This window comes from Hyla sarda, chromosome 3 (genome assembly GCF_029499605.1).
Source record: "Hyla sarda isolate aHylSar1 chromosome 3, aHylSar1.hap1, whole genome shotgun sequence".
Lineage (NCBI taxonomy): Eukaryota > Metazoa > Chordata > Amphibia > Anura > Hylidae > Hyla > Hyla sarda.
The window spans coordinates 113004068-113029299 of NC_079191.1; the positions used below are offsets into that span (position 1 = coordinate 113004068).

The following is a 25232-nucleotide window of genomic DNA, read 5'->3' on the forward strand; positions in this document are numbered from 1 at the left end:
GGGTATTTAACGCCCCTGGCCCTGACGTCAGGGCGTATGGTGCGTTTGGCGAAACCCACCCAACCCTCCCTTTCTTTCTGTTACTTATCTTTAAGGGTTGGCCCTCTATAGGCTTGCCCTCGTCCGCGGTTTCCGGCACACTTCTAACCGCCATATAGTTATATATTATATAGTTATATATTATATATATTATTATATAAGTTACACAGGTGGAGCTCAGTTGATGGACAATCACTGGGAGTAATGGTAAGTAGGGTAGGTATAAGGAGGGGAACTGTTGTGTATCAAACTTTATCACGCTTGCAGCCACGACCAGAAGCTTTAAAAGTAGAACTAATCTTTCATGACACGCTACACCATGTGTTGGTATTTTTGTAACACATGTATAAAACCTGTTTTTAAATAACACCCCTGGACCTGCTGCTTAGCCAAGTCTTACTTCTCCATCTACCATTCGAAAATGGAATGAAACTAGAAAAAAAAATTAAAAATGATAATCCACGTGTTCTCTGCAGGATTTCTAAATAAATGTAATTTCAGAAACATGGAAAAAATCTTGCAGATTTACAAATGGTAGGGAATATTGACTTGCAGGTTTAATGCTGCGCTCAAGTACAGTTCTTCTGGATTGTCTAGTGCTTCCTGCTGGCCTTGTTCTATGTATGGTAACTCATAGACATTGTATTACACTTTTTCTGCAGTGAATTTGCTATGTTTAATCAATATATTAATCTAAATAAAATGAAAAACCTTCATAGAGGGAAATTACAGAAGTGCCAATGTTTTCTATCTATATTATTTATTAAATGGTATATAAGAGCATCTGCACATGAGGATACATACATTATGTCTATTGTTGTTGCTCAAGGCCAAGTGATTTTGCTGCAGTGGTTGAAGTAAATGACCCCTGCAATTCCGAAGATTAACATTTTTAAGATAAATGGACACTTGTTGACATATAAACTATTGATACTATAGATCTGCAGCTGATGACTATTAATGTTGACATAGCTTGAATGTTATTTTCAAAGGCAAAATGGCTTCTCCTCCTTTGATATATGGTCTATCCTAATTTTTTTTATCAGTATTATTATTCCACCATTATTTATATTTTGGTTTTATTATCTGCATTACATTTAATATACCTTAACTTTTGTCTTAAGTTAGGTAAGTGGAAAAATTAAGAGAGTGCATTCCTAGTGCATGCGAGCCCTAACAAAGGAGCACCATCACTAACCCAAGTAGGCTCAGAAAACAGAAGTAAGGGCAAAAGGAAGGTCAAGGAAGTAATGATCTACCCATTTATCTATATTGATAACCAGATAGCTAAGTTCTACATTGGTTAGGTAGGCACCAAGTTTATGCACTGATTTATGATGTGTGACTTTTTCAAACAACTATTTTCACCTGTAAATAGCAAAAAACAGCCACCAAAAGTAATATTAAATTCCATTTTTTAGCTGTTATCAGCTGAAAAAAACATACATAAAATATGGCCATATTCCAAGTGTAATCTGTCATTACCTATTGTTTAAACCAAGTTTTATGTTAAACTTATGTTTCTGTTTACATTTCGATGTCCAGGGCCTAACAGGCCATAGGGCACACTGGGCATTTCTCCAGTTGGCCGGGCTGTCCACAGGGCTGGTCGATCCAGGATGCATTTAACTATAAGTACGTCTTACGAAGTGTCTAAATTTAAATGTGGTGCTCAACTGTTTGACAAAGCAAAAAGCCATTGGCTCCTTGCTCTGCCAATTACTCTTGTGGCCGCCTACATTATGTAGGTAGCCACAAGAGGCAGAACATCCTGCCTCTGTGATGTCATTATCATGTGCCGGAGCACAGACCAGAGAAGGGCAGAAAGAAGAGGCCACGCTGTGGACTGTGCGGAAGCCAGGTGAGTATTTATTTATTTTAATCTTGGCAAGAGGGGCTGCAACTTCCTAAAGAACCCGCTACTACTAGTATCTAAGGGGGGCTACTGCTACTAGGGATAAGCGAATCGAATCTGACAAATTTGTTACTAATTTCAGGAAAAATTAGATTTGCAATATCGCCACGATTTGATTGCGCAAATCGCTTCATTAAACTCCTTTTAGAGCGGTCCAGGCTCCAGGGCATCTAAGATGGTGGATCCACATGTAAGGACATGGGGCAAGAAATCCTGGGAAGGCGGGAACAAGGGATGACCCTGAATCACATGCAGGATGCAGCCTATCAGCAGCCAATCACCCCTGTGATGTCACAGCTAAATATACTCGGCAGACATCTTGCGGCCAGTCACTTCATTGCAGAGAGAGAGAGAGAGAGAGAGAGGGAGAGAGGGACACACAGCGCTGTGTTGCACAGAAAAGCATTTTTCCAGCAGCGATTCACCTACCAGTCACATCAGTGTTCTGTTGCACAGAGAGAGGCACAGAGAGCAGTGTGTGTTGCACAGAAAAGCATTTTACAGCAGCAATTCACCTCCCAGTCACTAAAGCATTCTATTACAGAGAGGGACAGAGAGCAGTGTGTAGCACAGAACAGCAGAGATTCACCTCAAGCCCAATTCCTGCCTAGAAGCACTGATAAGGAAGGGAGCGAGATTGAGAGAGAAAGTGCAATTTTGGGTGTAGTACACAGTGACTGTGTGCTGCAGCACTGGTATGTACTGCTGGTGTTGTACACAAATACTGTTTTAAGCTTACTGGAGCGCATTTTCCTCCCCTTATAAGTGCATACCACATACGTACATCTAAGTGGTGTACTATTTTGTTCCTGTTAAAGTCTTAAAGGTCTAGATACTGTGAAAGGCCAGACAAAAGTACACACCGGCTGGTGTTGTACACAAATAATGTTTTAAGCGTATATGAGCGCATTGTCCTCCCCTCATAAGTGTAAACCACATTCGTACATCTCAATGGTGTACTATTTTGTTCCTGTTTAAGTCTTAAGGGCCTAGATACTGTGAAAGTCCAGCCAAAAGTACACACCAGCTGGTGTTGTACACAAATGCTGTTTTAAGCGTACTGGAGCACATTGTCCTCCCCTTATAAGTGCATACCACATACGTACATCTCAGTGGTATACTATTTTGTTCCTGTTAAAGTCTTAAAGGGGTATTCCAGGATTTTTTTTTTATTTGGCTACACTACAGGGGCTGTAAAGTTAGTGTAGTTCATAATATAGTGTCTTTACCTCTGTGTGATGGTTTTCTCACAATTCTTCTGTGATTTTAACTCCAATATTTATTTTTAACAGCATACAAAATGACTGCTGTCTCGGAATTTTCCCAGCTTGCAATACGGTCGAGACCTGACTCACTAGTCAGCTGATGACAGAGAGCCTATCTGCTTCAATGGGTGGAGAGAGCAATCTGCAACTAATGCAACAGCTGTAGGCACCATGATTGAAGACCACAGATCTGCAGCTCATTTATGCTTCAATGGGTGGGGTAGCTGATGTGTGGGAAGGAGGAAAATGGAATCATGGGATTTGTAGGCAAACAAGAAAACTGAAAACAGGAAACACAAGTTCACAGAAAGCTAGCCACAGTATTATGGTAATCTCACAACATAGCCATTTAGCCCAAGACAAGCGCAGTTCCTTCCTAAGCATGCCCATTACTGTCTGCCAGGTACGTACTAAAATCACCTTATGCTGGATAACCCCTTTAAGGGCCTAGATACTGTGAAAGGCCAGGCAAAAGTACACACCGGCTGGTGTTGTACACAAATACTGTTTTAAGCCTAGTGGAGCGTATTGTCCTCCCCTTATATACGCACTAAGTTTGTCAGGCAGAAAAGTGCCAGGATGTGCACAGAGGAGTGGCAGAGTCCTAAATTAATCAGGCAGAGGTCACAGCAGACTATGGGCAGCAGGAGTCACAGCGAGAGGTCTGAGCTCCTGGTATCAGAAGCCCATCTACCGTCATCGATTGGTCAACACGGCCATCCATTTCATCCCAAGTGACATTTGGCACCCCCAGTCAACAGTCGGTGGGTTCCTCAGACACAATATTCAGTTGGCATGGCTCGGGAGCAGTCCCTGTCCTCCCATTGCCTCTGTCCTTTGCTGTTCCCTCCCCCAAAGAAGTATCTTATGTTGTGGGTTCAGCTCCATTATTTAGATCTAGAGGACAGTATGCAGCTACTGCCCAGGCAAGAAGTGGAGGAGACATCTGCCGCTTCCTCCGCTAGGTGGACAAGTAGTGATGTGGAGAGTGGCATCTGAGGTGGTGTTGAGAGCATTCAGACTCCTGAAACAGACGGGTTGCAGGTTGCAGCAGCTGAGCCAGCAAGGTGGTAGCATGGTTAGCAGTCAGCATGCTGACAGAGGTGGAAAGTCTGGAGCCAAACGTGTCCGGGGTAGACCACCTGCTTTGTAGCAGCCTACTTTCCCAGGAGGTAGTGAAACAGGGGTTCTTGGAGTCGGCAGAAGTAGCAATCAGTGCGGACTGTTGGTGGGAAAATCAGCTACTTGCCGGTGTAGCAGTTTTTTTTATCAAGCATCTGGAGGAGGTTAACATGGCCACATGCAAGATGTGTCGGCAGAAGGTGAAGTGTGGCCAGGCTCCCAATGTTGGCACCACGGCCCTGCATCAACATATGGAGCATTACCATAAAGCTGCCTGGAAGAACCGTGGTTACGATGTGGTGGTCAAGCCTGCTGCATCACCCAGTGGCACTCCGCTCCCTGTTTCAGCCAGCCAAGGTTCCACCACCTCAGCCAAAGGGAGTTGTGTGTCATACCTATCTTCTGTCACTCCAGATGCTCCTCCTACTTCGAGTCAGTCATTCCGCCAGCAATCCATCGGCGAAGCCAAGTCCAAGAGACAACTGTATGCGCCCACTCATCCAATGGTGTAGAAGCTGAATGTGCTGTGTGGGCTGAACTGGAAAAGGAGGAGGAGGGAGTCAGTTGGCTAATTCCTCCATCCTCTCGCAGGTCTGACTCGGGGAGCCCCCTGCGCTCATCTTCCACGTCAATGGCTGCTGGGGAGGAGTGGGGTGGCAGAAGCAGTACCAGCTCCATCAGCAGCAGCCTGAGTCTACAGTCGCAATTAATAGCTTTCTTCACACGCATAGTGAAGCATTTCATCAGCAGCAGGTACACCTGGAGTTGGACCTGAACCAGCAGGTGGTGGCATACTTTAACATGACCCTGCCAACACACCTTGAAGACTTCTGGGCAGCCGGACTTGATTTGTGGCCGCAACTAGCAGAGTTTGCCCTAGAAAACCTGTCCTGACTGGCCAGTAGTGTGCCATCAGAGTGTGTGTTTAGTGCTGCGGGGGCCATAGTAACCCCAAAGAAAACTCGTCTGTCCACAAAAAATGTGGAGTGACTGACCTTTGTGAGGATGAATCAGGCATGGATCAGCCAGGATTTCCACCCACCAATGCCTGATGTATCACAGTAGATTGACCATGGTGCCACACCAACACTTCACAAATATGGATAGTGCTAAATATATTTAAGACGCTGCTCCCCAGTTACAGACTTTCCTCCTCATCAGACCACAAGTAAATATTGAGTATATGCATTACGTAAAAATTTACTTTTAATAATATTCTTAGGAATATATAAAATATATGTACCCAATTTTCTTTTTTTAAATCAAACAAAAGTAAAACACACCATGTGCCACCTACACCACCAAGTATTGATGTAAGACCTGAAAGGGTTAAAGGGAACAAGGTATGGTCCATTGTAACCACTGGTGATAAAAACTTCCCCTGTAAGGCCCTATTATCACATTACTCGCCCTAAAAAGGGTAGCCCCACACATGAACCTCTCCCTATTTCTCCCTACAAACACTGCCATTTCCCAGGTTTTTTAGGTGGAAATAGAGAGTTACCTGTGTGGGGATGACCTTTTTAGGTTGAGTAACAATTGCCAAGCAGGGAATTAATAGGGCGAGAGTACGGCCTTACAGGGGAAGTTTCTACCCCCACCTGCTACAATGGACGATACGTTGTTCCCTTCCACCTTTTTGAGGAAAGTGTTATTCGTCTTAAAAAGGGAACCTCTCCCTATTTCCACCTAAAAACCCTGGGAAATGGCAGTGTTTGTAGGTGTAAATAGGGAGAGGTTCCTGTGTGGGGCCACCCTTTTAAGGGAGAGTAACACTTTCCAAGCAGGGAATTAATAATACGAGAGTAGGGCCTTACAGGGGAAGTGTTACCCCCACCGGTTACAATGGACCATATGTTTTTCCCTTCTACCTTTTAGAGGTCTTTGCATTTCTTCAATACTTGGTGGTGTTGGTGGCACATTGGGTTTTTTGCATACCTTTCCTTTTGCTTGATTTAAAAAAATAAATTTGGGACCATATATTTTATCCTAAGCATGTTATTAAAAGTTAAGTTTTATGTAATGCATATCCTCAACACTTACTTGTGTACACTAACACTTTGACAAAAAGAGACCGAACGCTGCTGCCACCTCCACTCTGTGTCACGACAGTGATTCTAATAGTGATGCCTCTGATCTGCATGTCATACTGAAAAATTATTTCACTAACCCAGCATACATCCTATGCGTGTTACAACAAGACAAAGTGTTCTACACCCCTTTAAAGGCTCTCTGTAGGTCAGGAATAACCATTTTAATAGCGATTCGCTGCAAATAAATTCTGACCGAAACAAATTCTTTGGGAAAATTCGGCAGATCGGTTCGCTCATCTCTATCTGCTACTACTACCTAAAAGGGTCTGCTTCTGCTATTACCTAAAGGGGATGCTGCTACTGCTACCTAAAGGGGACTGCTGCAACTACTAACTTAAGGGAGTGGCTACTACTACCTAAAGGGGGCTGCTACTTCTATCTAAAGGGGACTGCTCAGGATGACTGTCGGGTCTAGAAAGCGACCTGGCTGAATGTGTCATCCTTGTGGACAGCAATTCGCTGAGTACTTTCTGAGCCCAACACGTCACGCTGCAACTCAGGAAGACAATTGCATCGGAGGACTGGAGCCTCTTTAGTGGATACTACTGCTTGTACTGATCACCATACATTGTGTAGTAGTGGTATGATGAGGTACTGTAGCATTGCTCTATTCACACCTTATGCAATGTTATGTTTTGAGCATGTTTTAATTACTTTATACAAGTGAGATTTTTACTTTATACATAAATATATTTTTTATATATTTCTTTTATTTTACATATTCAGTCTAAAATTACCATCACAATAGGTATTTCTTTTTTTTAAAATAAAAAGTTACACAATCTTCTTGGTAAATCAGAGAGGTGATACATTTCTCTTCATTTGTGATAACCGTAAAATGAGGAATTCTTTTCATATGTTACATAAACTGACTATGTTTTGTACTTAATGCATCAAATGGCCATAATTAACCTCAAAGCGGAACATTATTCATCCTCCATATTCATAGTCACTGTCTATAATTAACATTTCAACAAAACTCTTTTAATTCCGCTGCAAGTTAACACCCACATAATATATTCTCTTCTTTTTTTTTTTTACGTGAGTACTCTTAAAAAAATATCAAAACTCCTTTTTCCCTTTCTCTAAAGGCTCCCTGCATAATTCCAGCTTGAACCTCTTTTTTCTTCTCAGTTGACATTTAAAAGTTTTTTTCACTATACGCAGCTATTCCTTGCTGTGTTATTTTCACCCGGGGACAATATATGTAAGAGTAATAAAACAAGATCTGAACAATGGGAGAGAAATCCATGCTAAGCTTGTCATTCATCTCTACATCGTTTTGGAAATGATTAGTAACCAAGAAAAAATAAAATGTGAAATTTGCATTTATCAAATTGCTGCTCTGACAAAGTCTGGGGTACATTTCCCTCCTTCTCGAGGTTTTGATGTAGATGGATGTTTAATTTCAAGGATAGCATGGTGACAATTGTCTCTTCAGGGAAGCTCCATTGTCTGTATAATGCTTCCTACTACACCATATTTGACCTGTGACCCTGTATTTCGTCTCCATTTTTAAGCGAGTGTTAGCTATTTCTCTAACATACTATCAAGTAACACTCACAATGAAGGATAGATACATAATTTAAGTTGAACAAAGTTTAATATTGTAAAATATCCCATTAAAAGGTTACATTTGTTGGCATCAGAATGACACATTGCTTAACGGTGTAGCACCAAAACTTTTGGGGCATTCGGTTTGATTCAGATGTTTTTAATATCTGTATGTTGGGTTTTTAATCACAAAATGTGTTTTTTAACCCCTTAAGGACCAGGCCATTTTACACCTTAGGACCAGAGCGTTTTTTGAAAATCTGACCACTGTCACTTTAAACATTAATAACTCTGGAATGCTTTTAGTTATCATTCTGATTCCGAGATTGTTTTTTCGTGACATATTCTACTTTAACTTAGTGGTAAAATTTTATGGTAACTTGCATCCTTTCTTGGTGAAAAATCCCCAAATTTGATGAAAAAAATGAAAATTTTTCTAACTTTGAAGCTCTCTGCTTGTAAGGAAATTGGATATTCAAAATAAAAAATGTTTGGGTTCACATATACAATATGTCTACTTTATGTTTGCATCATAAAAGGTATGAGTTTTTACTTTTGAAAGACAGCAGAGGGCTTCAAAGTTCAGCAGCAATTTTGAAATTTTTCACAAAATTTTAAACTCACTATTTTTCAGGGACCAGTTTAGTTTTGAAGTGGATTTGAAGGATCCTCATATTAGAAATACCCCATAAAAGACCCCATTATAAAAACTACACCCTCCAAAATATTCAAAATGACATTCAGTAAGTGTATTAACCCTTTAGGTGTTTCACAGGAATAGAGACAAAGTGAAGGAGAAAATTCAAAATCTTCATTTTTTACACTCTCATGTTCTTGTAGACCCAATTTTTGAATTTTTGCAAGGGGTAAAAAGGAGAAAATGTTTACTTGTATTTGAAACCCAATTTCTCTCAAGTAAGCACATCCCTCATATGTCTATGTTAATTACTCAGCGGGCGCAGTAGAGGGCTCAGAAGGGAAGGAGCAACAAATGGTTTTTGGGGGGCATGTCACCTTTAGGAAGCCCCTATGGTGCCAGGACAGCAAAAAAAAAAAACACATGGCATACCATTTTGGAAACTAGACCCCTCGGGGAATGGAACGCCAAGAAAGTGTACCAGACAGTGCACACAAAAACATAAGGTCATTATAAATCCATATACTTTATTAAACTCACAAAGTTAAAATCATACATAGAAAAGTGCAGAATGTGTAAAAAAGGGCACTGGATCACTATAGAAAGGCAGGTATAAGTCTGTGTAAGATATAATATACCAGAATAATCACATGAATAGATGGCAATAAGGGTTATGAATACAGGTAAACCACAGTATAAGACTGTGACAAACATGTGTCAAATGAAAGAAAACATAGCCCAATGCCCAAGCAGATAATCAAGAATGCCAGACCATACCTACCAACCCCAACGATCGTTTCGCTTCTAAAATGCTTCCTCAAGGGGTGTGGCTATCCTACAAAACTGCCTACCTTATATCTGGCCAACCATCCAATCACATACATCCATCTTGAACTGACACGCTAACCAACCAATGAAAATACCAAAAAGTAATAGTCAGGTATCGCCCCCCAGATGATCATGGCACCAATCTAAAGATGTACTGCCCGGCAGACCGAATACCCAACTTCCGGGACGCTGTGTGTTTCCGGGCGGCTGGATATCACATGATCACTTACGATCACATGATTCTGTCGGGACATAGCCAGCGCATGCGCGCTGCCGATCAGAGTATGTTAAGGTGTGGGTCACGTGTGGGCCTATCACGTGACCCAGACCGGTGTCGGCAGAGCGCAGGCGCGGCACTGGTCTTAGCGCGTACTCCACAGGTGTTTCACGACTTTTGTATATGTAAAAAAAATATATTTTTTTTTACCTAAAATGCTTGTTTTCCCAAAAATTTTACATTTTTAAAAAGGGTAATAGCAGAAAATACCCCCCAAAATTTGTAACACAATTTCTCCCGAGTACGGCGATACCCCATATGTGTCCCTAAACTGTTGCCTTGAAATACGACAGGGCACCAAAGTGAGAGCGCCATGCACATTTGAGGCCTAAATTAGGGACTTGCATAGGGGTGGACATAGGGGTATTCTATGCCAGTGATTCCCAAACAGGGTGCCTCCAGCTGTTGTAAAACTCCCATCATGCCTGGACAGTCAGTGGCTGTCTGGTAATACTGGGAGTAGTTATTTTGCAACAGTTGGAGGCTCCATTTTGGAAACAGTAGCGTACCAGACGTTTTTCATTTTTATTGGGGAGGGGAGGAGGGCTGTGTATATGTAGTGTTTTTTACTTTTTCTTTTTGTTAGTGTAGTGTAGTGTTTTTAGGGTACAGTAACACGGGCGGGGGTTCACAGTAGTTTCTCGCTGGCAGTTTGAGCTGCGGCAGAAAATTTGCCGCAGCTCAAACTTGCAGCCGGATACTTACTGTAAACCTCCGCCCATGTGAGTGTACCCTGTACGTTCACATTGGGGGGGGGGGGGAGAAACATCCAGCTGTTGCAAAATTACAACTCCCAGCATGTACTGTCTATCAGTGCATGCTGGGAGTTGTAGTTTTGCCACTGCTGGAGGCTCCGTTTTGAAACAGTGACATACCAGACATTTTTCATTTTTATTGGGGAGGGGGGCTGTGTAGGGGTATGTGTATATGTAGTGTTTTTTACTTTTTATTTTATTTTTTGTTAGTGTAGTGTAGTGTTTTTAGGGTACAGTCACACGGACGGGGGTTCACAGTAGTTTCTCGCTGACAGTTTGAGCTGCGGCAGAAAATTTGCCGCAGCTCAAACTTGCAGCCGGATACTTACTGTAAACCTCCGCCCATGTGAGTGTACCCTGTACGTTCACATTGGGGGGGGGGAGAAACATCCAGCTGTTGAAAAACTACAACTCCCAGCATGTACGCTCTATCAGTGCATGCTGGGAGTTGTAGTTTTGCAACAGCTGGAGGCACACTGGTTGTGAAACACCGAGTTTGGTAACAAACTCAGTGTTTTGCAACCAGTGTGCCCTCAGCTGTTGCAAAAGCTACAACCCCCAGCATGTACGGACAGCGGAAGGGCATGCTGGGTCTTGTAGTTATGCAACAGCCGGACGCATACTACTTTGGCTTGGGGATGCTGGGGATTGTAGTTATGCAACAGCTGGAGACACACTGGTTTGCTACTTAACTCCGTGTGCCTTCAGCTGTTGCAAAACTACAACTCTCAGCAGTCACTGACAGCCAACAGGCATGCTGGGATTTGTAGTTATGCAACCACCAGATGCAACACTACAACTCCCAGCATGCACTTTAGCTGTTTGTGCAAGCTGGGAGTTGCAGTTATACAACAGCTGAAGGTACACTTTTCCATAGAAAAAATGTGCCTCCAGCTGTTGCAAAACTATAAGTCCCAGCATGCCCATAAGAGAATGCTGGGAGTTGTGGTGGTCTGCCTCCTGCTGTTGCATAACTACAGCTCCCAGCATGCCCTTTTTGCATGCTGGGAGCTGTTGCTAAGCAACAGCAGGAGGCTGTCACTCACCTCCTACTGCTGCTCCATGCCGCCGCGCAGGTCAGTCCCTCGCTGCCGCCGTCGCTCCTGGGGCCCCGTTCCCAACAGGGACGCCAGCACCCGGGGTCTTCTTCCCACACCCGCTCACGTCCTCCGGATGAGGGGCGGAGCGGGTTGCGGGAGTGACACCCGCAGCAGGCACCCTGATTGGTCGGCCGGGAAACCGACCGACGAATCAGGGCAATCGTGAGGTGGCACCAGTGCCACCTCACCTCTGCTGGCTATGTCTGTTCGGGGCCGTGTCTGTACGGCCCCGATCAGCCAGTAATTCCGGGTCACCGGGTCACTGGAGACCCGATTGAACCGGAATCCGCCGCAGATCGCTGGACTGAAATGTCCAGCGATCTGCGGCAATCGCCGACATGGGGGGACATAATGACCCCCCTGAGCGATATGCCGGGATGCCTGCTGAACGATTTCAGCAGGCATCCGGCTCCGCTCCAGCTAGCGGCTAGGGCAGGAAATGCGCAGGGCGTATCCATATGACCTGTGTCCTTAAAGACTTGGAAACGGGGGCGTATGGATATGCCCTGTGTCCTTAAGGGATTAAATATGAAATACAATAAGTAATAATTACACCATTAAAATTGCTACTCATACAGCACAAATGTCTTCTAGTCTTTTGTCAATCTCTGTATCCGTTATTAGTAATATTAGTAATATTTCAATCGGTCAACACAGTGGTCAAACATCCTACCTAAAGCAGCCTCAGCTTTGATAAAGCTGATCATTGATTGTTATATTGTTTTTGTTATAGTTGCCTGTGTGTAAAGAGGAATGAAGATTTCTTTCTTTGATTTGAATAGTATGATAAGAAATAGAGAACTACTGCGTATAACCAGTTTAAAAAAAAAATCCTTGAGTATGTCGCTTACTGATTGTCTATTCTATCTATATGTAACTGTAATGTATTTGCTGGCCACAGCTGTGTAGGGTTGAAAATATTGATGTCACTACTGCGGCCATAGGCATGATCTTGTCTTGCCATGTCTTGTAGATTACATGATGTTGAACTAAGGATGAAAAGCTGTGGTGGAGAAACATAAACTGTAATACACACAAAAAAACGGTGTCCTGCACTCACCGTGTAAATTCTGAACCTTCAGCTCCTATCTTGGGCTGCTAATCTGGCACAGGAGACAAGGTGGCGTGGGGCGCTCTGAGCGCCCCACGCCACCTTGTCTCCTGTGCCGGATTAGCAGCCCGAGATGGGAGTTGAAGGTTCAGAATTTACACGGTGAGTGCAGGACACTGTTTTATTTCTTGTGTATTACATTGTATTGACTACATTTTTCATTGTTCTAGCACCACCGTTTTCTGATTATATCTGGCTTGTTGCCCGCGCACTTGCATTGTCCATCTCGTGGAGCTGCACAGCAAGGTACTGGTGCCACTAATTTTTTTCTTTGCTTGTTGAGAAACATTAACTGTTTACAGGCTGTTTGGGACTATGTTTTGGGATTGGTGAATCCCTTTTAAAGTTAATCATTAAAAGGGCCAGGATGTACAATAATCCTATGGTAAAAAAGAATACGTTAGATTTTCTATTTAAGGAGGCAAGATGTGAAGATGTCCAGTTTACTGGTGAAAGGGTGGAAACACAGAAAGGCATAACTCCAGCTTTCAATGGTCAGTGTATGGAGCTAGACGCAGCACTTTTTAAATCACAATATGATAATTTAATTGGAAATGACCATATATTTCCCTAAGGAACCAACGAGTCATAAATCATTCTCCTCATTGTAACTCAGATCAATTCAGCACTTGGTGAACGCAGCAGGTCTTACTATGGACCAAGATGTGTATGTATATTATGTCCATCTCATGCTTGCTCTGTACTGTTACAATTGTCAAGCTTTTTTCCTGTTTCATATGGTTAAAACGGATCTATGAAAGTTATACTATTCCCACTCCACCTAGCAAAGCTACAAAAATTGCCCTAAACACAACAATGGATTCTTTGTATACCATTCACATAACCATTGTAACAGCTCACTAAAGGTGTCACTGTTATTGATGAAGCCAGCCAAAAAGCCAAAGCTACGAAGTGCTGAGAAAAAAAAAAAGGCATCTTTCTTCCATGCCTGCATGTTCCTGGGTTACAAATGATTTGAATAGTATTGGAAGATACTGGAAACTCAGATTTCTGCAACTTCTAATGAATGAAATGAAAGGAGAAATGAACATGTCTATCAACAGAGTGATAGCATTCCCCAGCCAAATGCTGAACTTCATCAGATATAAATTAACACTGTCTCCCTCGTTCTCCTCCTTTTCTCTTCCTATTGAGCTTTGTTGAATGCTTCTTGAGCTTGACTCTCCATTGAAGATACTGTTTTCTGTTTATGAATGCAACTTCTATCAGTCTGGTCCAAACAGTAACCTGATTGAATTGGTAGTGTCAGGTGATTTACTGCTATGCTTGGAGATCTCGATCAGAATAGAAGAAACTAAATGGGGTATGGTGGACATGTGCAGCATTGGAAGTAGTATTCTGGAATCACAACTAAAATATACAGCAGCATTACTGAACAGTTTATGGCAAAGGATTTAGGCTGGGTTCAGATATAGCTAGTGGGATATGTGGTTAAATCACAGGCACTCACTGATACACTATTGCAGCGTGGTTTTTGGCAGTGTTTATACTCAGCAGACTTTTTTATTTTATGCTTCACCTGTGGAAACCAAGTAGGCAATAACTGCATAGCAATTAACAGTAGAAAACTTGCATTTTTATTGTTTTTTCTATGACTGTGTCCTGGTAGTTAAGTGTACCACCTGGGTTGAGTTCAAACCTTTTTAGTGTCCAGTGTCCTTCTTATATTAAAACCTCTTAAAAGCAATTCACGGTCCTGTACTAGTTGCAAGTTTTCTTGTCTGATACAGATTTGGGCCGGCATGGACTTTGGAGGGTTTTGAGCAAACGATTACCTCCAATCCACACTATAAAGTCATTGTGCTCAATTTTCCAGCTCATGATGTAGCATTGTTTAGTCAAAGGAGGAGAAAGCTGGACAAGCATCTATTTGCTTACACTAATCTCTACATTGACCAATGAAGTTAGTGCTATGAAGTTCTTCAGCATACGCTTTGCACATAGGGTATTGTGCCTTAAGCCTTGTAAGTAAAAGTACAAGTATTTACATCATAGTAATAATAATAACACCTTGTATTTATATACAGTGAGACTTTTTAGCACAGACTTTCATAATTGTTCATCGTCTGATAATGCCACTTTTTGAGTACCATGCTTGGGTATTTTCAACAGCCTTATAGTGAGTGAATGGAGCAAAGATTGAACCTGTGTGATGCATTCACTCAGGCATCATTTAGGTTATCACAAATAATTGGAGTCCCAGTGGTGGGACCCAATTAATAAGATACTTATCAACTATTTTGTAAATAGTTAATAAAAAATAATCCTGGGATCACCTCTTCAAGGTTTACCTCTGGCCCCATGTGGAGCCTCTCAGGGCAAAGCTGAGCTTCATTTAAACCAGCAGACCTGCATTGAAAACTGGAAGCAGAGCAGAGGAGGTAGCATCTGGTTGCTTATCCATTGAATGAAGTCATTGTTGGAATGTGGCATTGGGGTAGAGTAGCACATAGATTGATGCAATGCAGCACTCACCCTCGCGGATGCTTCAGTGAAGAGACTTTATTCCAACATCAAACGGTGCAAGGATGCACTAATAAACCTCCTCTATTAATTTAACAAAATCCATCACTCTGTGCATACTACCTTTTTCCAATGTTTCCAAGACTAGGAACCATCTTCCGTAACTGCCTTTGGCATCATGTGTGAAGCCTTCCTGTCATGTTCTCCGCCAGGTTCCTAGATTACACCCCATGATCACTGATGCAGTCATAAGGACAAAAAACAGAAGGGGGCATCATAGAGAAAGTGACTACAATTGTGTTATATGGGACAATGTATCTATTACCTAAGTCTTGTGTTACGTTGTGGCTCATAAGCTGCTTTTGACTATTGCAAAAACCAGCTTCATTATATACAATCCAATAACTGGGCTATCACCGTGCAAAAAACTTCAGGTTACTTGTGTTGATACAGTACTTCTAGCAGACTGCAGTAAATCTAAATTGACTGTATATTCTCCATTGCAATATTGAATGGCCCAGATCTCACGTTTTGTATTGTTCTAAATAGCTGATAGTTCAGCAACCTATTTCATAAAGCATTCTTTTCAGACCTTGACTGAATGGCAGAAACATAGTTTTCTTCTTAGCTATTCTTATCGTAACTGGAATGAAAAGAAAGAAATGGCAGCAGCATAGTACAATTCTTACAATACAGAACTAAATGACTGTAAGAAATAAGAAAGGTTTATGTGCTGGTTGACATTATACTTCCTTGCAACAGCAAAAACACATTCAATCTGTTAATTACTAAATTATATTTATTGGTATTAATATCATACAGGTCCATATACAGATGTAGCAGTGTTGATATTTCATATAGTGAGTAGCTTGTCACTTCTTATTTATATTGTTTATAAAGCACATACTGTGGTAGATGTATACAATGACATTGGCTATCCCTCAACACTGATGTTAAAATTGAGACATTCGCCAGTATATTCTTAGATGAAGGATATACCAGAGCCCGCACACCAACGCCAAGGTTTCTCAAGTGGCACGGGACCTAACACTAACCTACCTGTGCATGATAAGCAAAAACCAGGGGCCAGTGGGCAATTACAGCAGCATTAGGTCGACTTGCAGCCTGTTCCCAGGTTACCTCCAGTGTGGCTGAGCACACATACAATGGGAGGAGGGAGAGACAGGCTACAAGCCCCACCTAAGTTTGGTGATATGTGTGCCGGCCTCACAGGTGAACCTTAATGCTGTCTTAATAGTGATCAAGGCGCATTTAATGTGGAGTTTATACAACAACAAACACGTGGTCACAAATGGTGGAGGTGCTCAACCCTAAATGCAGTTGTGCACATATATACTGGGGGAGCAGATCCTGCCCTTGTGGTCTGTTGCTAAGGGCGATCCCCAGCATAAAAATGCATACAATTGAGGAAGCCTGCAACAGACCACAGTAGTGCACCTAAATTCCTGTTTTGTATTATTCTAATTGTTACACAACCACCCCGTTTATCTGGTGTAGGATGCCATTGTGACACTTGTAGTCTGTTGCAGGCATCCTCAATTGTATGTATTTTTATGCTGGGGATCGCCCTTAGCAACAGACTACAAGGGCAGGATCTGCCCCCCCAGTATATATGCACAACTGCATTTGGGGTAGAGCACCTCCGCCATTTCAGACCAACTCTTTGTTGTTGTTTAAATCTTATACTTGGAGGTGTATAAACTCCACATTTTCTGCGTCTTGATCGCTATTAAGGCAGCATTAAGGGTCACCTGTGAGGCCGGCACACATATCAGCAAACTTAGGTGGGGCTTGTAGTCTGCCTCCCTCCTCCCATTGTATGTGTGCTCAGCCACAATGGAGGTAACTGGGAGCTTTTATGTGAATCGTGAAGTTAACAAACAAAACCACCGCTATTGGTCTGATACTAACCCACATTGGATAGATCCCTCAAAGACTGTTGGAACACAAAAATTGATGGTACAGTGTGGCATGTGGGGTACAAAGATAGTAGGACCATTCTTCATCAATGGAAACCTCAAGGCCACTGGATATGCGAAATTGTTACATGATGATGTGTTTCCCTCTTTATGCACTGAAGCTGGCACTTTCCCTGAGTTTTTCCAGCAAGATGGTGCACCACCACATTATGGGTGTCAGGTCCGAGCATTCCTAGATGAACAGTTTTCTTGAAAGTGGATTGGTAGTCTTGGGCCAGTTGAATGGCCCCCAAGGTTTTGGAATGTAGAAGAAACTCAGAATATCCATAGAAAACCAATGAACTTCTTGCAGATGTTTTCCTTGGTAAGATTAAAACCCAAACGCTCGTATGTTCTTTGCATTCAAAAAACATGAATGCAGGGTTGGCACAAGACATTGCGCTGCCTGGATCCAAAGTAAAATGCTGCCCACCCCCCCCCCAAAAAAAAAAAAAAAAAAGTTCACAATACGGTAAATATACGGTAAATCTTACATGGTATCTTTAACCCCTTAACGACGCAGGACGTATATTTACGTCCTGCGCCAGCTCCCGCGATATGAAGCATCACATCATGTCGGTCCCGGCGTTCATCAACGGCTGTGACCCGCGGCTAATACCACACATCGCCGATCACTGCAATGTGCGGTATTAACCCTTTAGAAGCGGCGGTCAGCTTTGACCGCCACTTCTAAAGGGTTAATAACGCACATTGCCGTGATCGGCCATGTGTGGTATTAGCCGCGGGTCCCGGCCGTTGATGAACGCCGGGACTGACGCGATGTGATGGGGGGTCGCAGCGCGACCTAGCTTCATATCGTGGGAGCCGGCGCAGGACGTAAAGTGAAAGTATCCCAGCTAGTCAGTCGGGCTGTTCGAGACCGCCGTGGGGAAATCGCGGCGTCCCGAACAGCTTACAAGACACCGGGAGGGCCCTTACCTGCCTCCACGGTGTCCGATCGACGAATGACTGCTCCGTGCCTGAGATCCAGGCAGGAGCAGTCAAGCGCCGATAACACTGATCACAGGTGTGTTAATACACGCCAATGATCTGTGTAAGAGATCAGTGTGTGCAATGTTATAGGTCCCTATGGGACCTATAACACTGCAAAAAAAAGTAAAAAAAAGTGTTAATAAAGGTCATTTAACCCCTTCCCTAATAAAAGTTTGAATCACCCCCCTTTTCCAATAAAAAATAAAACAGTGTAAATAAAAATATATGGTATCGCCACGTGCGTAAATGTCCGAAATATAAAAATATATTGTTAATTAAACCGCACGTTCAATGGCGTACACGTAAAAAAATTACAAAGTCCCAAAAAGCGCATTTTGGTCACTTTTTATACCATTAAAAAATGAATAAAAAGTGATCAAAAAGTCCAATCAAAACAAAAATCATACCGATAAAAACTTCAGATCACGGCGCAAAAAATGACTCCTCATACCGCCCTGTCAGCGGAAAAATTTAAAAGTTATAGGGGTCGGAAGATGACATTTTTAAACGTATAAATTTTCCTGCATGTAGTTATGATTTTTTCCAGAAGTACGACAAAATCAAACCTATATAAGTAGGGTATAATTTTAACCGCATGGACCTACAGAATAATGATAAGGTGTCATTTTTACCTAAATATGCACTGCGTAGAAACGGAAGCCCCCAAAAGTTACAAAATGGCGTTTTTTCTTCAATTTTGTCGCACAATTATTTTTTTTTCCGTTTCGTCGTGAATGTTTGGGTAAAATGACTAATGTCACTGCAAAGTAGAATTGGTGACACAAAAAATAAGCCAAAATATGGATTTTTAGGTGGAAAATTGAAAGGGTTATGATTTTTAAAAGGTAAGGAGTAAAAACGAAATGTTACGCCGAGCGCTCCGGGTCCCCGCTCCTCCCCGGAGCGCTCGCAACATCTTCGCTACGGCAGCGCCCCGGTCAGATCCACTGACCGGGTGCGCTGCGATACCGCCTCCAGCCGGGATGCGATTCGCGATGCGGGTGGCGCCCGCTCGCGATGCGCACCCCGGCTTCCGTACCTGACTCGCTCTCCCTCGTTCCTGTCCCGGCGCGCGCGGCCCCACTCCCTAGGGCGCGCGCGCGCCGGGTCTCTGCGATTTAAAGGGCCACTGCGCCACTGATTGGCGCAGTGGTTCCAATTAGTGTTTTCACCTGTGCACTCCCTATGTATACCTCACTTCCCCTGCACTCCCTCGCCGGATCTTGTTGCCCTTGTGCCTAGTGAAAGCGTTTCCTTGTGTGTTCCTAGCCTGTGTTCCAGACCTCCTGCCGTTGCCCCTGACTACGATCCTTGCTGCCTGCCCCGACCTTCTGCTACGTCCGACCTTGCTTCTGTCTACTCCCTTGTACCGCGCCTATCTTCAGCAGTCAGAGAGGTTGAGCCGTTGCTAGTGGATACGACCTGGTCACTACCGCTGCAGCAAGACCATCCCGCTTTGCGGCGGGCTCTGGTGAATACCAGTAGTGACTTAGAACCGGTCAACTAGCACGGTCCACGCCAATCCCTCTCTGGCACAGAGGATCCACCTCCTGCCAGCCGGCATCGTGACAGTAGATCCGGCCATGGATCCCGCTGAAGTACCTCTGCCAGTTGTCGCTGACCTCACCACGGTGGTCGCCCAGCAGTCACAACAGATAGCGCAACAAGGCCATCAGCTGTCTCAACTGACCGTGATGCTACAGCAGCTACTACCACAGCTTCAGCAATCATCTCCTCCGCCAGCTCCTGCACCTCCTCCGCAGCGAGTGGCCGCTTCAGGCCTACGACTATCCTTGCCGGATAAATTTGATGGGGACTCTAAGTTTTGCCGTGGCTTTCTTTCACAATGTTCCCTGCACTTGGAGATGATGTCGGACCAGTTTCCTACTGAAAGGTCTAAGGTGGCTTTCGTAGTCAGCCTTCTGTCTGGAAAAGCTCTGTCATGGGCCACACCGCTCTGGGACCACAATGACCCCGTCACTGCCTCTGTACACTCCTTCTTCTCGGAAATTCGTAGTGTCTTTGAGGAACCTGCCCGAGCCTCTTCTGCTGAGACTGCCCTGCTGAACCTGGTCCAGGGTAATTCTTCCGTTGGCGAGTACGCCATACAATTCCGTACTCTTGCTTCTGAACTATCCTGGAATAATGAGGCCCTCTGCGTGACCTTTAAAAAAGGCCTATCCAGCAACATTAAAGATATTCTGGCCGCACGAGAAATTCCTGCTAATCTACATGAACTCATTCATCTTGCCACTCGCATTGACATGCGTTTTTCCGAAAGGCGTCAGGAGCTCCGCCAGGATATGGACTTTGTTCGCACGAGGCGTTTTTTCTCCCCGGCTCCTCTCTCCTCTGGTCCTCTGCAATCCGTTCCTGTGCCTCCCGCCGTGGAGGCTATGCAAGTTGACCGTTCTCGCCTGACACCTCAAGAGAGGACACGACGCCGCATGGAGAATCTCTGCCTGTACTGTGCCGGTACCGAACACTTCCTGAAGGATTGTCCTATCCGTCCTCCCCGCCTGGAAAGACGCACGCAGACTCCGCACAAAAGTGAGACAGTCCTTGATGTCAACTCTGCTTCTCCACGTCTTACTGTGCCTGTGCGGATATCTGCATCTACCTTCTCCTTCTCTACTATGGCCTTCTTGGATTCCGGATCTGCAGGAAACTTTATTTTGGCCTCTCTCATCAACAGGTTCAACATCCCGGTAACCAGTCTCGCCAGACCCCTCTACATCAATTGTGTTAACAATGAAAGATTGGACTGTACCATACATTACCGCACGGAGCCCCTTCTAATGTGCATCGGACCTCATCAAGAAAAAATTGAGTTCTTGGTCCTCCCCAATTGCACTTCCGAAATTCTCCTTGGACTACCGTGGCTCCAACGCCATTCCCCAACCCTGGATTGGTCCACAGGGGAGATCAAGAGCTGGGGTATCTCTTGTTTCAAGGACTGCCTTAAACCGGTTCCCAGTACTCCCTGCCGTGACCCTGTGGTTCCCCCTGTAACCGGTCTCCCTAAGGCCTATATGGACTTTGCTGATGTGTTTTGCAAAAAACAAGCTGAGACTCTACCTCCTCACAGGCCTTATGACTGTCCTATTGACCTCCTCCCGGGCACTACTCCACCCCGGGGCAGAATTTATCCTCTGTCCGCCCCAGAGACTCTTGCTATGTCTGAGTACATCCAGGAAAATTTAAAAAAGGGGTTTATCCGCAAATCCTCCTCTCCTGCCGGAGCTGGATTTTTCTTTGTGTCCAAAAAAGATGGCTCCCTACGTCCTTGCATTGACTACCGCGGTCTTAATAAAATCACGGTAAAGAACCGCTACCCTCTACCTCTTATCTCTGAACTCTTTGATCGCCTCCAAGGTGCCCACATCTTTACTAAACTGGACTTAAGAGGTGCTTATAATGTCATCCGCATCAGGGAGGGGGATGAATGGAAAACGGCATTTAACACTAGAGATGGACACTTTGAGTATCTGGTCATGCCCTTTGGCCTGTGCAACGCCCCTGCCATCTTCCAAGACTTTGTTAATGAAATTTTTCGTGATCTCTTATATTCCTGTGTTGTTGTGTATCTGGACGATATTCTGATTTTTTCTGCCAACCTAGAAGAACACCGCCAGCATGTCCGCATGGTTCTTCAGAGACTTCGTGACAATCAACTTTATGCCAAAATGGAGAAATGTCTGTTTGAATGTCAATCTCTTCCTTTCCTAGGATACTTGGTCTCTGGCCAGGGACTACAAATGGATCCAGACAAACTCTCTGCCGTCTTAGATTGGCCACGCCCCTCCGGACTCCGTGCTATCCAACGTTTTTTGGGGTTCGCCAATTATTACAGACAATTTATTCCACATTTTTCCACCATTGTGGCTCCTATCGTGGCTTTAACCAAAAAGAATGCCAATCCTAAGTCTTGGCCTCCTCAAGCGGAAGACGCCTTTAAACGGCTCAAGTCTGCCTTTTCTTCTGCTCCCGTGCTCTCCAGACCTGACCCATCTAAACCCTTCCTATTGGAGGTTGATGCCTCCTCAGTAGGAGCTGGAGCGGTTCTTCTACAAAAAAATTCTTCCGGGCATGCTGTTACCTGTGGTTTTTTTTCTAGGACCTTCTCTCCGGCGGAGAGGAACTACTCCATCGGGGATCGAGAGCTACTGGCCATTAAATTAGCACTTGAGGAATGGAGGCATCTGCTGGAGGGATCAAAATTTCCAGTTATTATTTACACCGATCACAAGAATCTCTCCTATTTCCAGTCTGCCCAACGGCTGAATCCTCGCCAGGCCAGGTGGTCTCTGTTCTTTGCCCGGTTTAATTTTGAAATTCACTTTCGCCCTGCCGATAAGAACATTAGGGCCGATGCTCTCTCTCGTTCCTCGGATGCCTCGGAAGTAGAGCTCTCTCCGCAACACATCATTCCTCCTGACTGCCTGATCTCCACTTCTCCAGCCTCCATCAGGCAAACTCCTCCAGGGAAGACCTTCGTCTCTCCACGCCAACGCCTCGGAATCCTCAAATGGGGTCACTCCTCCCATCTCGCAGGCCATGCGGGCATCAAGAAATCCGTGCAACTCATCTCTCGTTTCTATTGGTGGCCGACTCTGGAGACGGATGTTGTTGATTTTGTGCGGGCCTGCACTGTCTGTGCCCGGGATAAGACTCCTCGCCAGAAGCCCGCTGGTCTTCTTCATCCTTTGCCTGTCCCCGAACAGCCTTGGTCTCTGATTGGTATGGACTTTATTACAGACTTACCCCCATCCCGTGGCAACACTGTTGTTTGGGTGGTCGTTGATCGATTTTCCAAGATGGCACATTTTATTCCTCTTCCTGGTCTTCCTTCAGCGCCTCAGTTGGCAAAACAATTTTTTGTACAAATTTTTCGTCTTCACGGGTTGCCCACGCAGATCGTCTCGGATAGAGGCGTCCAATTCGTGTCAAAATTCTGGAGGGCTCTCTGTAAACAACTCAAGATTAAATTAAACTTTTCTTCTGCTTATCATCCTCAATCCAATGGGCAAGTAGAAAGAATTAACCAGGTCCTGGGTGATTATTTACGGCATTTTGTTTCCTCCCGCCAGGATGACTGGGCAGATCTTCTACCATGGGCCGAATTCTCGTATAACTTCAGAGTCTCTGAATCTTCTTCCAAATCCCCATTTTTCGTGGTGTACGGCCGTCACCCTCTTCCCCCCCTCCCTACTCCCTTGCCCTCTGGTTTGCCCGCTGTGGATGAAATAACTCGTGATCTTTCCACCATATGGAAAGAGACCCAAAATTCTCTCTTACAGGCTTCATCACGCATGAAGAAGTTTGCTGATAAGAAAAGAAGAGCTCCCCCCATTTTTTCTCCCGGAGACAAGGTATGGCTCTCCGCTAAATATGTCCGCTTCCGTGTTCCCAGCTACAAATTGGGACCACGCTATCTTGGTCCTTTCAAAATTTTGTGCCAGATTAATCCTGTCTCTTACAAACTTCTTCTTCCTCCTTCTCTTCGTATTCCTAATGCCTTTCATGTCTCTCTTCTTAAACCACTCATCATCAACCGCTTCTCTCCCAAACTCATTTCTCCTACTCCTGTCTCCGGTTCTTCTGATATCTTCACCGTTAAGGAGATACTGGCCTCCAAAAAGGTCAGAGGTAAAACCTTTTTTTTAGTGGACTGGGAGGGCTGTGGTCCTGAAGAGAGATCCTGGGAACCTGAGGACAATATCCTAGATAAAAGTCTGGTCCTCAGGTTCTCAGGCTCTAAGAAGAGGGGGAGACCCAAGGGGGGGGGTACTGTTACGCCGAGCGCTCCGGGTCCCCGCTCCTCCCCGGAGCGCTCGCAACATCTTCGCTACGGCAGCGCCCCGGTCAGATCCACTGACCGGGTGCGCTGCGATACCGCCTCCAGCCGGGATGCGATTCGCGATGCGGGTGGCGCCCGCTCGCGATGCGCACCCCGGCTTCCGTACCTGACTCGCTCTCCCTCGTTCCTGTCCCGGCGCGCGCGGCCCCGCTCCCTAGGGCGCGCGCGCGCCGGGTCTCTGCGATTTAAAGGGCCACTGCGCCACTGATTGGCGCAGTGGTTCCAATTAGTGTTTTCACCTGTGCACTCCCTATGTATACCTCACTTCCCCTGCACTCCCTCGCCGGATCTTGTTGCCCTTGTGCCTAGTCAAAGCGTTTCCTTGTGTGTTCCTAGCCTGTGTTCCAGACCTCCTGCCGTTGCCCCTGACTACGATCCTTGCTGCCTGCCCCGACCTTCTGCTACGTCCGACCTTGCTTCTGTCTACTCCCTTGTACCGCGCCTATCTTCAGCAGTCAGAGAGGTTGAGCCGTTGCTAGTGGATACGACCTGGTCACTACCGCCGCAGCAAGACCATCCCGCTTTGCGGCGGGCTCTGGTGAATACCAGTAGTGACTTAGAACCGGTCCACTAGCACGGTCCACGCCAATCCCTCTCTGGCACAGAGGATCCACCTCCTGCCAGCCGGCATCGTGACACGAAAGTGCAAAAACTGAAAAACCCTGAGCCCTTAAGGGGTTAATCTATGTGTCAGTATGATGCTAATGATAAGCACCGAAAAGTAAATTGCACAGATTGCAAAATAGTATGCAATCATTCTTTATTGTACAAACAATAAAAACATCAGCATCCCTCTCCCACCCACTAACAAATCATAACACTCACAAGAGGGAGGAATAAATACATAAGCTTGGTGGACATTGTCCACACCTAATGGATTACAAAGGCAGGGCAACACATATACATGAAATGGATGTTTGAAAAAAGTGCAAATGCAAGAGAAATACATAAAAGTAACACCATAAGGGACCCAATACCTGGCAAAGATACCAAAGGCAATGTCTGTTATGTAGGAAAGCCACTCCTGGAGCCTGTGAGACCCTAACGATAGTTTCACTCAATAGAGCTTCGTCAGGGGATGCCAAAAGCTTTAATTAACCAGCAAAATTGTGGGTTTTGCTGTGGATGTGGTCTAAAGGAAAACTGTCACCTTGATCACCCACACTAAACCCAATACACTGGGTTATAGTGTGGGTGACCAGGCATCCAAAGAGGAGTCA

General features: G+C 44.6%; 1 long non-coding RNA gene across 1 annotated transcript in view; it reads right to left on the reverse strand.

Moving 5' to 3' along the window:
* Positions 1-25232, reverse strand: part of LOC130361637 (uncharacterized) — a 71035-nt gene that overhangs the window by 44985 nt on the left and 818 nt on the right. The window lies entirely within an intron of this gene.